Genomic DNA, 16,106 nt, shown 5'->3' on the forward strand with positions numbered 1-16,106 from the left:
AGCAAGGGGAAGGTCTCCCAGGTGACACCACTGCCCTCATCTCCTCATGCCCAGAGCTTTGCCTTTCACCAAAAGCTTTTGGGGAGCTGGAAGTGCCACTCTTGCCCCAGTGCCACTCCCTGGAGCTGTAGGAATGGGAATGACACCCCAACCTGAGCTGTGGGGCCTCTCCCGGTGGCACTGCTGGATCCAGGCCCTCCCTGCAGGAGGGAGGAGCTGTCCAGGAGGGAGGGAAGTGTCCCACGTGAAGGTGAGAGGGCTTTAAGCCCCGTTTAAAGCTGGGTAAGACCTTAAACCCTGGGTGTCACCCAAGGGCTTAAAGGCCTTAAGGCTGCAGTGAATCCTGAGGCAGTTAAAGCAGCTTAAGCCTCCTTCAGCTCCTTGAAGGGCATCCTGCAGCATCCCAAGGGCTCCTGCTTTAAAGGTCTCCCAAAGCCAGGCTCTCAGAGAGTGGCACTTTCTTCCAGGCTGCTCCAAATCTCCTGTTCCATCCTGGCTGGGCTCAGTGCAGGAGGTCTCTCCTTCCTTCCTTCCCCAGGTTTAAGACAAAAAGGTTTCTGGAGCTGGTTTTCCCCTTTTCCTTGGCTGGGAGGCTGAAGGAGCAAGTCCTGGGATGCTGCAGGATAAAGGCAGAGTGTTCTCCAGCTGGCACAGCCCCAGAAATCCGGGCTGGACAAGGGCAGGAAGGGCAGGAGAGGCTGGCAGAGGACTGTGCCCTCTGCAAACATCCATGCCCTGATCCCCAGGGCTTCTCAGAGCCTACAAAGCCCCGTCCTGTAGCAGACCCTGTGAAGATACAGGCTGCACATCCCTGCTTTAAGCCCCTACAGCAACTTAAACTGGCTCTAATGTTAAGCCTTTGGAGTATTTTAAACTGCTTAGGCTGCTCAAAAGACCAGCTTAATCTTAAACTGCAGAGCAGCTGCTTAAACAGTTTAAGCTGCTCTCAAAGCTTGCAGGAACAGGGGCTTGAGCTGTGCTTAGCCCTGGGTGTTGACTGAAGCACGGGGCGGCCCTGTCACACCCAAAGTGACACCAGAGCTGCTCTCCTGAACAGACCTTGCACAATCCAGGGGAAAAAAGACCTTTTGTTGTCCCTTCTGAGCAGCTGCAGGTGTGCTCATCCTTCCCTCAGCTCCCCAGGGAGAGGGAGGGCTCCAGGCACAACGGCCCCAGCCAGGGAGGGCTCCTGGGAATTGTCACCTGGTGCCTGTTTGGTCATTACAGCTGGAATTTTGCAGGGAATAGAGCTCAGGAGTTGGATTATTAATGGTGCTCCCCTGCACAGCCCAGCAGGAGGGAAGGTTGGCACCTTTGTCTCCCTAAAATGAGGAATTGCTGTAGTCTCCAGCTCTGTCCCTGAGCAGGATGAAGCCACATCCAGACCTTCCCTCACTCATCTCAATCCTGTGGATCTCTCCCCCAAAAGGCTCATTTTTTTCCACTCTCCCAGAGAAATCCCATTGTTTGTCTGGGGTTTATTAAATATACTCTGATTTTACAATTTCTTTGGTTTTTTTCTATTTACACCCATGATGCTGCAAAGGAATTGTGCATTGGCTTGGGAAAAGGAGGGAATTCTCCCTGTCCAAGTTTGAGTAAATGGGTAAATGTTGCCCAAAATACAAATTACATCATGCTCAGCTGATGCTTTGCCTCGTGGATGAGTTCAGTTCATACACTGGTGATGATCTGGGCCTTTCACATGAAATTCTCAGTTTTCACATCATCATGATATTAAAAAACACCAAAACCCAAAGAATTACATTCCTAGTTGTGCCAAGCACTGGTGGGAGGCTGTAAACCCCCACCTTGTGCTGTAATTGCTCCCCTCTGGAATATTTAACATTTCTATGCCTGGATGTGGCTGTTGATGGCAGAGACTGCACAAGTTTCAAAGGGATTTGCACCTTTTCCTCCACGTGAGACTTTGACAACCTGAGAGGGCACAAGCTGTAACTATTTTGACAGATTTATCACTCAAGGAGCTGAAATGGAATGTGCCTGTTGGTTTGTTTCCCTAATGGATGTCATTCCAGGCCTGCTCCTCCTGCTGAGGCTGTGGCAGACCTGCAGGGTCTCTGTGCTCTTGTGGCATTATCCATTTCCTAATAATTCACTGGAATATCACCACGGGATCACAGAATGGTCTGGGCTAGAAGGGACCTTAGGGGGTCATTTAATTCCAAACCCCCTGCCATGGGCAGGGACATTTTCCACTATTCCAGGTTGTTCCAAGCCCCAGTGTCCAACCTAGTCTAGGACACTGCCAGGGATCCAGGGGCAGCCACAGCTTCTCTGGGAAATTTGTTCCAGGGTCTCCCCACCCTCCCAGGGAACAATTCCTGCTCAATATCCCATGTAAATATCTCCTTCTTCAGCTTAAAGCCATTCCCTGTGTCCTGTCCCTCTATCCCTTGTCCCCAGTCCCTCTCCAGCTCCCCTGGAGCCCCTTTAGGCCCTGGCAGGGGCTCTGAGCTCTCCCTGGATCCTTTTCCTCTCCCAGCCTGGCTCCATTGCAGAGGGGCTCCAGCCCTGGGAACATCTCCTTGTCCTCTCTGGATTTTCTCCAGCAGCTCCACATTGTCCTTTCTGTGCTGTGTCCATGCAGCAGCACCCTGGGGTGGTGCTGGCTCCTCACTCGGTGTCACCCGACACAGGCAGGGTCACCAGACACGGGCAGGGTCACCAGGCCACCACTGCTGAGGGGAATTGTCCCACCCAGCAAAGGCTGTGAAATGCCACCAGGGCTGGGAATGACAGCGGGCAGGGACTGTCCCTGGCAGCACCCAAAGCTGCTCCCCCGAGCCTCGCTGAGGTGGGGAAATCTAAAACAGGGCTGGGGATCGGCAGGGAGGCTTGGAGGAAAGGCCGCGCTGTCCCTGGTGCTGCTGACAGCTCGCCCGGAGCCGATCCCGCCCTGCTGCCCTCCCCTCACACCATCCCTGCTGCCCACACAGCCCCTGCCTGCCAGGAATTCTGGAATTCTCTGCCCCATGAGACCCTGCCTGCCAGGAATTCGGGAATTCTCTGCCCCATGAGACCCTGCCTGCCAGGAATTCGGGAATTCTCTGCCCCATGAGACCCTGCCTGCCAGGATTTCAGGAATTCTCTGCCCCATGAGACCCTGCCTGCCAGACCCAGAGCTCCAGCACAGCCCCATCCCTCCCTGCCGCCCTCTGGGAGCTCTCCTGGCTGTACCAGCGACTCAGGAACTTGCTCCTGCTTTTCTGCCTCGGGAGTTGTTATCATTTATGGATAAGCTGCCTTGGGAATTGTTATCATTTATTGATAAGCTGCCTTTTGCAAGACTTGGGACACTCTGGGGCTGAGCACGGGGTTAGGGTTAGGGTTAGCCTGGGCCTGGCTGCAGGAGCACAGGGGACAAAACTGGCCTGGCCAGGAAAGGCCATGGAGAGAGCAGCTGGGAGTGAGCACTGTGAGAAACACGGCCACTCTCCTGGGAACATTTAAAAAATGTAATAAAGGACAATGGGAGACAAGGAGCACAGAGCAAAGGTTATTATGGCAGGGTGCATCCTGGCACTCAGCCAAGAGCACACTGTTGTCCTCGGGGATTATGCCCTTAAACACCTTTTAATTACATCAGTCTCTGCATATTCATTGACCCTTATGCATAGTAGACTTTTCCCCAAACTAGTTTACATGTTCCAAAAATTGGTTAGGCCTGGCTCCTTGGATCTGCCTTTTTAGAGCAGGAGGATTCCTTGGTTGTGACTTTAGTCCATTCTCATCCCCTCCAGTTTTGTGCCCTGGCCCACTCTGCCTTCAGCCAGTGAGTGCTGCTGGCTGGCAGATCTGTACAAGTGTCCCCATCCTGGGTGCATTGGGTGTGATCCCATCCCAGCAGGCATTTAACACAAGCACACTGAAATCAGCCATTTCACTGAGCTTAATGAGCAACAGACATAAAAACTACATCTTTATAACAAAGGTACTTTAACAACACATATATAAACCATTTTATTATTTGCAAAAAGCCAACATTATACTATGTATCTATAACAGGATGGAACTGCAGCAGAACTCCTGGATCAGCACCTGGATGTGTGTGGGAATGGCACACACACAGGGATGTGTAGGAATGGCACACACAGATGTGTGGGAATGGCACACAGGGATGTGTGGGAATGGCACACACAGGGATGTGTAGGAATGGCACACACAAACAGATGTGTAGGAATGGCACACACAGGGATGTGTGGGAATGGCACACACACAGGGATGTGTAGGAATGGCACACACACACAGATGTGTGGGAATGGCACACACACAGGGATGTGTAGGAGTGGCACACACAGGGATGTGTAGGAATGGCACACACACAGATGTGTAGGAATGGCACACACACAGGGATGTGTAGGAATGGCACACACAGGGATGTGTAGGAATGGCACACACACAGGGATGTGTAGGAATGGCACACACACAGGGATGTGTAGGAGTGGCACACACAGGGATGTGTAGGAATGGCACACACACAGATGTGTGGGAATGGCACACACACAGATGTGTAGGAATGGCACACAGGGATGTGTAGGAATGGCACACACACACAGATGTGTAGGAATGGCACACAGGGATGTGTAGGAATGGCACACACACAGATGTGTAGGAATGGCACACACAGGGATGTGTAGGAATGGCACACACACAGATGTGTAGGAGTGGCACACAGGGATATGTAGGAATGGCACACACAGGGATGTGTAGGAATGGCACACAGGGATGTGTAGGAATGGCACACACACACAGATGTGTAGGAATGGCACACAGGGATGTGTAGGAATGGCACACACACAGATGTGTAGGAATGGCACACAGGGATGTGTAGGAATGGCACACACACAGATGTGTAGGAATGGCACACAGGGATGTGTAGGAATGGCACACACACAGATGTGTAGGAATGGCACACACAGGGATGTGTAGGAATGGCACACACAGGGATGTGTAGGAATGGCACACACACAGATGTGTAGGAATGGCACACACACAGATGTGTAGGAATGGCACACACAGGGATGTGTAGGAATGGCACACACACAGATGTGTAGGAGTGGCACACAGGGATATGTAGGAATGGCACACACAGGGATGTGTAGGAATGGCACACACACACAGATGTGTAGGAATGGCACACACACAGATGTGAGGGAATGGCACACACACACAGATGTGTAGGAATGGCACACACACAGATGTGTGGGAATGGCACACACACAGATGTGTAGGCATGGCACACAGGGATGTGTAGGAATGGCACACACACACAGATGTGTAGGAATGGCACACACACACAGATGTGTGGGAATGGCACACACACAGATGTGTGGGAATAGCACACACACAGATGTGTAGGAATGGCACACACACAGATGTGTGGGAATGGCACACACACAGATGTGTAGGAATGGCACACACACAGATGTGTGGGAATGGCATACACACAGATGTGTGGGAATGGCACACACACAGATGTGTGGGAATGGCACATGTCCTGAAGGCTAGCAGCCTTGGGAAGCTCCCCAGGCTCCTCTCACCCACTGCAGAGCGTTATTCCCGCATTATTCCAATCTCATCCACACCATTCCCAGCTCCTGGACACCCCCAGCCTGCCCACCCTGTGCTTCCCTCCCTAGGCACTCACACCTGGAATTGAGCCAGTACCAAAGGGCAAAGCAAGTAGTTTTCCTGACCAGGAGGGAATTCTTCCCTGTGAGGGCGGTGAGGCCATGAAGGAGCCAACAAAAAGACGGAGAGAGACAATTGATAAGAGCATGGAATGCCAGGATACTGGGAATGGCTTCCCACTGCCACAGGGCAGGGATGGATGGGATATTGGGAATCAGGAATTGTTCCCTGGCAGGGTGGGCAGGCCCTGGCACAGCTGTGGCTGCCCCTGGATCCCTGGCAGTGCCCAAGGCCAGGTTGGACACTGGGGCTTGGAGCAGCCTGGGGCAGTGGGAGGTGTCCCTGCCATGGCAGGGGTGGGATGAGATGATCTCTAAGGTCCTTCCAGCCCAGGCCATTCCATAACTCCATGAGGAACAGGAGCTGGCTCTGTCACCCCTGAGCCACCTCCCTGCCAGCAGCACGTCCTTGCCCGGGCCCAGCTCCGGCATCTGAGCAGCACAGAGACAATGTCCTCCCCTAACTGGGTTAGAGGAGATTGGATTAGCAATTTCTGAGTTAGTAAAAGTCTAAGGATGGCAGATAAAACAAAGTGTGACAGCCTAAGCAGCCCCTGTCAGCGGGGATTGATCACAGCGCTAATGGCCAGCGACAGGCACACATTAATAACACAATAACCCAGCTCGGGATATTGGCACTATCACAACCCTTTAACCTGGCAATAACTCATGGGGAAAATGCTCCCAATGGCAGAGCCAAAGTGGCTCTGCTGCTGCCTCCCCCTCCCACCTGCCAGGCAGCTGCAATTCCGGGGGGTCACCTGGCCAGGCAGGTGACAGGTTCCGCCCCAAGATTCCAGTGTCCCACCCTGTGACCCCAATGTCCCATGCCCAGACCCCAGTGTCCCACCCTGTGACCCCAGTGTCCTATCCCCAGACCCCAGTGTCCCACCCTGAGACCCCAGTGTACCATGCCCAGACCCCAGTGTCCCATCCTGTGTCCCCAGTGTCCCGCCCTGACACCCCAGTGTCCCCCTCTGAGACCCCACTGTCCCATCCTCTGTCCCCACTGTCCCATCCCCACACCCCAGTGTCCCTGTGACCCCAGTGTCCCACTCTGTGACCCCAGTGTCCCACCCTGACACCCCACTGTCCCATCCCCAGACCCCAGTGTCCCACTCTGTGACCCCAGTGTTCCATCCTGTGACCCCAGTGTCCCATCCCCAGGCAGGGATTTACACCAGGAGGCCCCTGGGGGTGTGGGCACAGCTCAGGGAGGGACCAGGAGATGTGCAGGGATGATTCCAAAGTGGTGGCAGGGAAGAGCAGGGAATGGGGAACATCAGGAGTCAAGGAAAGTGGGACTTCAAGCTCAGAGCACTCAGTGAAGGCATCTGAGAGAACTGGGTAGCAGCTGATTGGGGGAAATTTTGGGATTTTTTTCAAGATATTCTGAATTTAAGTCACAAAAACCATTCCCAGTTTGCCTGGAAGCCTCCTGCTTCTACTCCAAGCTATGGTGGGAGAGGAGGCACTGGGGAAATAACAAATAAAATGCAATCAGGACTGTTTAGAAAATTTAAAACTGAATTAGAGACTGAATTTTTTGAGAAATGTGACTTAAAATTTGGGGAGGGGTGAAAAAATTAAAGCCTATGTAAAGGCAGAGAGCAGCCCCTGGTTTCCAAAGGCTTTTCCAGAGGCTGCTCTGTGTCACAGAGCACAGAGAGGGAGGAGAGATGAAGAAATACCCCTGCTGTTTCTCCACCCCGAGCAGGAGCAGGCTCTGCTCTGGCTCCCTCCCAGCACTTCCATCTCTTGGCTGAGCTCATCAGAGCAACGCTGAGAGCAACCAATTCCAGGGATTCAAAGGGCAGCAAATCCCGAGTGAGAGCAGGGCTGCGGCACCGGGATCTGCAGAGGAGCCTTCCCTTCCCTTCCCTTCCCTTCCCTTCCCTTCCCTTCCCTTCCCTTCCCTTCCCTTCCCTTCCCTTCCCTTCCCTTCCCTCTTCCCTTCCCTTCCCTCTTCCCTTCCCTTCCCCTTCCCTTCCCCCCAGGGCTGGATCTGCAGCCCCCCGAGCCCCGGATTGCTGGAATTCCTGGGGGATGCTGTTGCTGGAATTCCTGGGGGATGCTGTTGGTGGAATTCCTGGGGGATGCTGTTGGTGGAATTCCTGGGGGATGCTGTTGCTGGAATTCCTGGGAGATGCTGTTGGTGGAATTCCTGGGGGATGCTGTTGCTGGAATTCCTGGGGGATGCTGTTGCTGGAATTCCTGGGAGATGCTGTTGGTGGAATTCCTGGGGGATGCTGTTGCTGGAATTCCTGGGGGATGCTGTTGCTGGAATTCCTGGGGGATGCTGTTGGTGGAATTCCTGGGAGATGCTGTTGGTGGAATTCCTGGAGGATGCTGTTGCTGGAATTCCTGGGGGATGCTGTTGCTGGAATTCCTGGAGGATGCTGTTGGTGGAATTCCTGGGAGATGCTGTTGGTGGAATTCCTGGGAGATGCTGTTGCTGGAATTCCTGGGGGATGCTGTTGCTGCCGCAGTTCGGCTGGGTCAGAGATCCCAGTCAGGAGTCTGGGGTGCCCGTGGCTGTCACAGCCATGCCCTGAGCCTCCTCCATGCCAGCCCTTGCAGCAGACCCAGCTGTTTGGGTTTGGCTCAGATGCTGCTGGCCGTGTCCTGTGTGCCAGCCCTGGAGCTGGAGGTGCTGGGGAAGGAGAGGGGCCTGTGCCTCAATGGGTCCTGCCCTGTTCCCAATGTCCCCTGCATCCCCTCATCCATCCCTTCCAGGAAAAAGGGGGATTTACCCACTCCTGCTGTGCCAAAAAATATTCAATTTAAGGGCACAGAACCCCCCAGCTGTTATGAAGTGCATTAAATTCCAGCATGGATTGCTCTGCTCCACCTCCCAGTCCATGGCTGAGGTGCTGCTCCAACCTTTCTTTGACTTGTGACCACTTGTTGCCCAAAACATCAAGGCAGGGACTATCGAGAGGAAAATTTGGGAGGCTGGGGTTGTTATTTAGGGATGTAGCAGAGTCCCTACAATAAAATATTGTAATATTTTATTGTAATAAAATAAGAAAAATACAACCCCACCTCAGCACAGCTCCTTTCAGGAGAGAGGCAAATCCCTTCTTTCCCAAGGGGTTCGTGCCACCTGCCCCCCTCTCTTTGGGGCAGAAGGCACAGCCTAAAACAAATAAAATAAATTTTTAAAAAAATTTTTTTAAAAGGTAGAAATGCAATGCAGCTTTGAAGGACCCCCTGACTAATAATTCTGGGAGCTGAGGGAGCTGATCACAGCCAGCCTGGCCTGCAGTTCAGCCCCCTGAAAGGTTTGCTGCCAAACAGGCACTGGGGCTGGGAGTGAGGACATCCCCACGATGCCAGCACCCAGCACAGCTGCCCCAGGCAGGGCTTTGCTGCAGCACTGCATGCGAGGGCCGTGCAGCACCAGTGCAAAAGGGAGGGCTCCGCTTGTTGGGCTTAATTAGAATAATGAAGCTGTGAGTGTAATAGGAGGAGGGTGGGGAAGCTGCGGCTGTAATTGGCAGGGCTCGGGAAGCGGAGCTGGCGGCTGGCAGCCATATGGAAGCAGCAAAGTGAGGGGAGTGAGTGACAGCCCGAACCTGTGGCGCTCTCATTAATTCCAACAGCAGAGCCGTGATGGATGTGGCAGCTCCCTGCTGCTCCGGCGCCTCGTTCCAGAGAGCTGCTGCCGCTCCTGCTGCAGCCAGGGCTGGGCAACAGAGCAGGGAGAGGAGGGGACGGAGGAATAGGAAAAGGTTGTGGGGCCAGATAGGTGTGTGTTCTTATCCATATCATCCAGGGTCAGTTCAGGCTTTCGCTCCAGAGTCGCATTTTGCAGCCAGGATTTGCTCCCTGTTGGAGTCAGAAGTGTTTCAGAGCCCCCAGGGCCTGGCTCTGGTCCTGCTGGTGCCCTTGGCTGTTTTTCCAGCCTCCAGGCAAAGTGGCAGGGCCAGGCTGTGCCCTTGGTTCCTCTGCCAAGGATGTGCTTCTCGGTCCCCCCCTCCTCTCTCTGCTGAGTGGCCCAGTGGCCCCCACCAGTATCCCCATCCCAGGCTGGCACTGGTGTGTCCAAGGTGTGGGATCTAGAGAACCACCAGGAGTTTGTGCTGCAATCCCAAATCTGAGCAGGAGAGACTCTCCCTCTCTCCCACCTTCCAGGATCCACACTGGGAGCTGTCCCACAGCTCAAATCCCTTCCTTGTTCTATCCCAAAGCTTCTGCCAGGACCCCATGGGAATTACAGCATTCCCAGGGCTCTGTGCAGAGCCAACTGACCACGTTTAGCTTAACCTTCTGCAGGGCTTCCACCTTTTCTTAGCTCCAGCCACATCCAAACAGAGCCAGAGCATGTGGGAGTCCAGCCAGAGGCAGCTCCCTCACGGGTAAGGGGTGGATAATGGCCATTCCCACATTCCATGTGCTCCTTGGAGCAGGGGGACCATGCCTGTGTCTGCAGGATCCCCCTGTGGCAGGAAGCTGTGGGAGCACAGCTGGGAAGAGTTTGGATCCCATTTCTGAGCACCATTCCCAGAGAAGGGATTGGGAAGTGTTGGCTGGAGAATCACCCATTGATGGGCAGGGGTGGGCAGGGACAAACCCTGTGTAATTCCAGCTCTGGCTGGCCCAGGAATTTGGAATCTTTTCCATTGGAACAGCCAATTGTAGTTCTCCAGGAGCCAGGTTTAATGGTCTGAATGTCCTTTTCCCTCTCCGGAGGGAAGGGAAAGGATCTGGGCAGCTTCACCTCAGAGCTGTGCCTCAGTGGGTGTCTGGGCACAGCATCCAAGCAGTTTTCCCTCATGGAGAGTCGTGGCTGTGGGAAGCTGTGGGACAGGCTGGGAGGGCCCTGCCTGTGTCACCATGAGCTGCTGGTTCACAGAATCACAGAATGACCAGGCTGGAAGGGACCTCCAAGATCATCGAGTCCAACCCAGCCCCAACAGCTCAACTCAACCCTGGCACCCAGTGCCACATCCAGGCTTTGTTAAACACACCCAGGCATGGGGACTCCACCACCTCCCTGGGCAGCCATTCCAGAACTTTATCACCTTTCTGTGAAAAACTTTTTCCTGCTATCCAACCTGAATTTCCCTCGGTGCAGCTGGAGGCTGTGTGCTCTGGTTGTGTCAGTGCTGCTGGAGAAAGAGCCCAGCCCCAGCTGAGCACAGGCACCTTTCAGGAGCTGTGAGAGTGATGGGGGCAGCCCTGAGTCTCCTTTTCTCCAGGCTGAGCACCCCCAGCTCCCTCAGGGGTTCCTCACAGGGTTTGTGTTGTTCCTCACAGGGTTCACCCAGCACTGCCTGGATCCAGATTTCCCTCCCTACCCCTGAGGGAAGCAGCTTCCCCTGAAGGAATGGGGGATGAGGTTCCAGGATGAGAGCTCATTTGGGTGAGGCCATCAAGCCTCGTTTGTTGTGCCCTGTTGCCTTTGTGAAGGAGCGTGCAAAATGAAGGATTGGGTGTGTGCAGAGAGCACAGCTCCAGCTGTCTCCTCTCCACTCATTCCCAGTGGCGAGAAGCTGAGGTGATGCCTCACTCCAGGCTGGCTCCCACACACTGCAAAGCTAATGGAGAAAAATAGGGAGTCTCCTTCTCTGGGCAGCTCCACTGAAAGCATGAGGCTGCTCCACTCATTTGAAGCAAAAAAAAAAAGCAAAATGGAGAAGGAAAAAATTGGTTTTATTGCAGAGTTCCAAGCACAGAGTTCCTCCAGCAGGAAAACAAGGAACAGTCAGAGCAGCCAGGAGCTTTGTAGCCTGTACAGTCATTTTTCAGTGGGATTCATGCTGGAGCCCATCAGGTACAGGATCCCAGAATAACAAATCTCCCTTGCAGCCTCCACGGTGAGGAGGTTTCTCAGCACCTGGTGCTTCCCACAGCTCTTCCCAGAGTGGGATGAGGCTTTTGCTCCTCAGGATGCTGAGATTTGCTCCATGATCCCTCCTCAGTGTCCCTCAGGAGAGCCCAGAGGAGGGGCCAGGCTGACCTTGCTGTCACAGTGTGTGAGGGGGGTCACAAATCCACAGCAAGGGGCTCAAATTCCCCCTGAGTTTGGGTGAGCATCAATCTCCAGCAATTTGTTCCTCAATAATTGGTGACCTGTCAGAACATTCCTCTGGCTGCCCTGGAGGACTCAAGACCCTGGCAAGGGGCTCAGAGACCTTGGCAAGGAGTCAAACACACCTGTGCCTTTGGTTTTAGCCCATGGAAACAATTACCAACTTTGTGTGAAGATTTATAAGCCACAAGAGTTTGAGTAGAGTGATAGTTAATTTGTCACAGGGTGAAAAAGTAGAATTTTGGGGATTTAGAATGGGGGTTCAAGAGGCAAGATGGAGGAATCTGGGCATGTCCTGGCCTTCTTCTTCTTCTTGGGCATGTCCTGTCCTCCATCTTCTGCTGTGATGGTGACACTTTTGGATTGGTTTAGTCTCAGGATCTTTTGCTGGTCACTGTGACCCCAAGAGATGTTAAAAGTCTCTTTTCCCAGCCCAAGTTGAAGAAGGTGTCAGAGCTCTTCCATTCTCAGTCTCAAGGTTGTTGATTGTATCTTATCACTAAAAAATTTTCTCCTGCCCTGCCAAGGTCCATCCAGCAGGACAGTTCCAGGCACTCTGCCTGCCCCCAGGGCAGGGTTATGTCTTTATACTAAAAACTACCTGTACAATGTTTACAATTCCTTTCCAATACCTATCACCTGTGTTAGACAGTGAGCTTCTACTCTAGACCAATCTAAAGGTGCCACCATCACAGCAGAAGATGGAGGCCAAGAGGAAGAAGGAGAAAGGCTGGACATGCACAGATCCCTCCATCTGCCTCCTGAACCCCCATTCTAGAAACCCCAAAATCTACTTTTCCACCCCATGATAACTTCACTATTATTCTACCTAAACTGTCGTGGCTTGCTGATCTTCATCTAAGGTTGGTAACTTGCTCCATGGGCCATAATCAAACCACAGGTGTTTTGGGCTCTGTGTCAGGGCTTCTGAGCCCCCTGGCAGGGGTCTGGGCTGCTCAGGACAGCCAGAGGGATGTGCTGGGTTCCCAGAGTTTAGAGTAGAGACAGGCTGTCTAACATAGGTGATAGGTATTGGAAAATTATTGTAAATAAAGTAGTCCTTGGTATAAAAAGTTAACACCACCCCAAGGGTGATCAGTGTGCCACAACCCAACCTGCTGGACAGATCTCAGCAGGTCAGAGAAAGAATGGAACAGATAAGAGAAAATAAACAACCTTGAGAAGCAGAACCAGCAAATCTCAACTTCTTCTTTGGTCGTGGGGCTGGGAAAAAAGAGACTTTCTAACACCTTGGGGTCATCACAGGCACAGGATCCCAGCAGTGACCCAGCAGCTGCTGCCAGCTCCCAGCTGGGACAGACCCTCAGGCCATGCCTGTGCAGCTGTGCCAGGGCAGCACCCACCCTGCTCCTCTGGGATCTGTCCCTGGAGTGAGGGATGTGCCGTGTCCAGCTGAGGACTGGACAGAGCTAAAGGATTTATTAAAAGGCCTCAATGGATACACCTTGGGCACCCCAGATGAACCAAAATGGTCACAAAATGCACAATTGGTCACGGGGTCTCTCATTTTGATCAGTTCTGCTCCATTTGCATATTGGAGTTCATTGTCCAATTCCAGCTTTAGCCCATCCAGTCCCATCCTGCTTGTTTTTCTCTCTTCAGTCCATGTTGTTTCTGCTCTTGGGCCTGATATTGGACTCTCAGTGACCTCTGTGGGTCTGGGTAGGGCCATGAGCCCCCAGCTGGCCCTGCTGTGCCCTGTGGGAGGCCAGGCTGGCCCTTTGGTGGCCCCAGTCTGGCCCCAAAGGCAGCACCCAAACCTGGCTCATCCAGAGCCCTTAGATCCCTCTGGGAGCTGCAGGCTGGAGGTGCAGGAGGTGCTGGAGCCCCAGCTGAGGGAAAGCATGGCACAAATCCCAGGGCTGAGCAGCTCCAGCAGAAAGCAGCTCTGATCCTGGACAGGAGCTTTGCTTTGGAAAAGCAGCAAAGAAATTAATTAGAAGGATGTGCCAGCAGTCAAACACAGCAACCCTGTCAGCTTTTCCCTCACATTTCCCTTCCTAAAGGTGTTTCCAGGGGCTGAAATGCAGAATGAAGCTGGCTGCAAGGCTGGGGTGCTGTTTCCAAGGCTCTGTCTCTGCAGCTCTGCAGAGCCAACCTGTGTTTGAGCTGCTGGAGCTGAGCAGGTGAGAGGAGTGTGGCTGCCTCGCTCTCTGGAGCTCCACGGGTCCTGCATGGGTGGTAGAGAGCAGAAGGCAGCATTTGTTGAGTAGTCAGGAGAGGAGAAATGACTCCATGATGGCCCCTGATTTGTCCTCTGTGGCCATCCCAGCGTTTCCAAGGCTCCCAGCGAGGAGCAGAGGGATGGGAGTGGGGGTGTGCAGGGAAAGGCTGCCTGGGAATGCTGGGATGCTCTGAGCTCCCTCTGTGGGGCTGGAGGGCACCTGAGCACTCGTGAGCAGGGGGCTCAGAGCCCATCACTCATGGTGGCCACCAGAATAATGACACAGAACACTGTGGGGTGTCCCCAGCATCCCAGGTGCTGACCCAGTGACAAACCCCACGGGCCTGGGGGTGCGCCCCATGTGGCTGCAGGCTTGGAATGTGCCTAAGGGGGAGAGGGAATGGCCTCAGGCTGGGCCAGGGCAGGCTCAGGGTGGGCACAGCAGGAATTTCCCCATGGAAAGGGGGCTCAGGGATTGGGAGGGGCTGCCCAGGGGGGTTTGGAGTCCCCATCCCTGGAGGTGTCCCAGGATAGGGCGGGAGGTGGCACCGAGTGCTCTGGGCTGGGGACAAGATGGGGATCTGATGATCCTGGAAATGTTTTCCAGCCTCAGTGATCCTGGGTCCTGTGACTCTCTAAGGGGATATCAGTGATCAGATATGGTGGCCAAGCTCAGCCCCCTCTGTTTGGGGGTGGGGATGGGCAGGGGGAGGCAGCAGCACCTCCCAACCCTCACTGGAGCTGCTGCTGAGCTGAGCTGGGGATTTGACTCCTCCCTCACCTTTTCCATCCTGCTTTGCCATGAAATGGATGGAGAAGCAGCTCCTGAAGTGCTGCTGGAATTCCCAGCTGGATTCCCTGCTCCCATCCCTGTGCATCCATGGAGTGAAACCCTTCCCTGCAATCCCTGCCCCTGGCTCCTGCTCCAAAGTGTCCCATGCCAGAGGTGGCACTGGGCATGGTGGCAGAGACACTCACCCTGCAGCAGGGTCAGGCAGGGCAGCACCACCTGCACAGGGGTGGCATACAGGAACAGGGCTGGCATGGCTGAAGCACCCAGGGATCCTATCCATGGTGCTAGAAAGTTCTGGATTCATGGGAATCCTTCACAAGGACACTTTCCTCTGCCAAAGCATTGTCACCTGTCAATGTGACCAGGGGACAGCCTGCATTTCCTGAGCAGTACTGGCACAGCAGGGTCATTTTCCATTTTCTGCTGTGCTGCTGAACATCCTCCTCCTCCCCACCATTTCTGCCCAGAATGGTGCCATTTATCCTGCTCTGAGGGCTTCCACACCCAGGTGCTCAGAGCTGATGGTGCCTTTGCTGCAGCACAGCTGAGAAAAGCTCTGAGAAAGGTCGTGCTGGGCTCCAGAGCTGGATCAGAGTCTGCAGGGTGGGCCAGGTCAAGAAATCTCCATCCTACTAAACCCAAGCAGGGCAACCATCACCACCTGCCTGAGCCTCTCCCAGTATTTCCTCCAGGCTCAGCATCCCACGGTGCTCTGATCATCTCTTCTGCAGGGTTTTTTCACTTTAAAGCTTTCCTCTCCTCAGTCTGGGGTTTTGTGAGCCTCCCTGGCTGTGCTGGATAACTCTGTGCTCCCAGCACTGCCTGCCTGGCCCTGCTAGCTGGGTGGATCAATGCCAGGCTGAATTTGGGAACTGGGACACTCCCCTCAGCCAGGAGCTGCTGGATGATCCCTCTGGGGCCTCATGATGTTCCTGATTCTGACCTGGGAATGTTTTGACTGCAAACAAGCCAGGTGATGTGGATCTGCTTCTTAATCACATCAGACTCCTCAGGTTTCCGAGGCGAGCGCTCATAAGTTCAAAATTCCTGTCTGAAACACATGCTGCTGCATCTTTGTGTGGAAAACATTCCTGTTGGCAGGCTCTGCAGGAGTGCTTGGAGAGAACAAATATCAAAGTGTGACAAGCAGGGCTGATTACAAATAGCAGGAACATTTGCAGAGAGCACTGCAGAGCCAGGCCCATGCAGGAGGCTCCTCAGCAGCAGAGCCCGGCTGCTCCCCAGGGATTGTCCAGCTCCTGGAGCTCTGTCCATGAGCTGGCTCTCCAAGGCAGGGGAAATCACCTCACAGGGTGGCAGGAAGGGATAGGGCAGAAATATGCACCAGCAAATATTAGTGGGGAAGCGGATCTGGGT

The sequence above is a fragment of the Agelaius phoeniceus genome, chromosome 15 (assembly GCF_051311805.1).
Source record: "Agelaius phoeniceus isolate bAgePho1 chromosome 15, bAgePho1.hap1, whole genome shotgun sequence".
Taxonomy (NCBI): domain Eukaryota; kingdom Metazoa; phylum Chordata; class Aves; order Passeriformes; family Icteridae; genus Agelaius; species Agelaius phoeniceus.